Genomic DNA, 1,369 nt, shown 5'->3' on the forward strand with positions numbered 1-1,369 from the left:
TACAAATAAGAGACTAGCTCACATTTTTCTGGTCCTTAATGGATGTTCACTAAGTGAAAATAATCTGTTTATGGGGTTAATAATCTGAGACACATGAAATTACTTAAAATATTAGAAATGCAGTCCTATCCATTCAAGGAGTTTTTGGATGTAGAATTAGACAATTTGTTGTTCTAACTATTTTCTAACTATTTTAGTTAACAGAATAACTCATTAAAATTTAAATTCAGTGTCTATAACAGTTTTTTCCACTGAGAATATACAAGATGGTCCAATTAAGTGTAGAAAGAAAATAAGTAAACTTTTCTTTTATAATTGTTCTATTAAAACTAAAAAAGAAAATTTAGGGTAAGGGAGCAATAACATTCTATAGATCAGAGAGCAAGGACGTGTTCTAGATGACAGATACCTAGCGTGATACTTTATAGCTCATCCTCTTTAAATTTTGTATTATTTTATTTCTGCTAGCAACATAAATGCTATTTTAGTATGACATTATTTTATAAAAACCCTGAAACTCATAGAAAATCTAGCCGAAAGCATTATAATTTAACCTTACTGTGTGTGTGTGTGTGTGTGTGTGTGTGTGCACGCGCATGCTCAGATATAGAATGGCAAAGGTCTGGTTATAGTGATTTCATATAATTATAATTTTTTAAAAGACAAGAGTGTTCCTTAAATACAGTTTAAAGACTGGATGTCATAAACCTTTTTTGTTGGTGCATCTGATAATGTGAGAAAATATAAACTATAACCTTAGCATTAGTCTTTACAGAATTGTGTTGGAGAAATTATTTTTAGAAATGTAAAGACTTTACCATGTATGTTAACTCTTTCAGTATCTTAATATTTCCACTGAGCTTACACATTAAAATTCACAAATACCTGACAATCCTTTTATGAATGTGTATGTCATCCTTGAGCTGGGGCCCTGCTGTTCTTCTCCACATCGTTCCAATTTTAGTATATGTGCTGCCTAAGCAAACACCCAATAATCCTTTTAAACAGGACAAATGATTATAGCTAAGAATAATTTGACCTAAAACTGTTGTAGATGAAATGAACACTATTATAATGTGTAGAAGCTTAAGAAAACAACTGGGTTCTAAATATGAGATCAGTAAACAGTGGCTTTGTATGTCAATAAACTGTTACTTATCTGTTAACTGGCAAATTTACCAAATAGTTCTTCACTTGATAATTACATGTATATAAACTCAATAAATGTTTTATTTCAGAGACTATAAAATAAAAATTATCAAGAGACAGGACAGTGGAAAGAAGAAGAATGCGGGAAGTATAAAGGGAGCAAGAAAGTCAAATGCTGCATTAGTTGCTTCTAATTGTTCATTTTCAAAGGTATTTACCA

General features: G+C 30.6%; 1 non-coding gene across 1 annotated transcript; it reads right to left on the reverse strand.

The window, feature by feature from the left end:
• Nucleotides 1–879: 879 nt before the first annotated feature.
• Nucleotides 880–988, reverse strand: LOC111560302. Its single transcript, XR_002742059.1, has one exon. It is a non-coding gene; the product is annotated as a U6 spliceosomal RNA (small nuclear RNA).
• Nucleotides 989–1,369: the final 381 nt, after the last annotated feature.

This window comes from Felis catus, chromosome B1, assembly GCF_018350175.1.
Source record: "Felis catus isolate Fca126 chromosome B1, F.catus_Fca126_mat1.0, whole genome shotgun sequence".
Lineage (NCBI taxonomy): Eukaryota > Metazoa > Chordata > Mammalia > Carnivora > Felidae > Felis > Felis catus.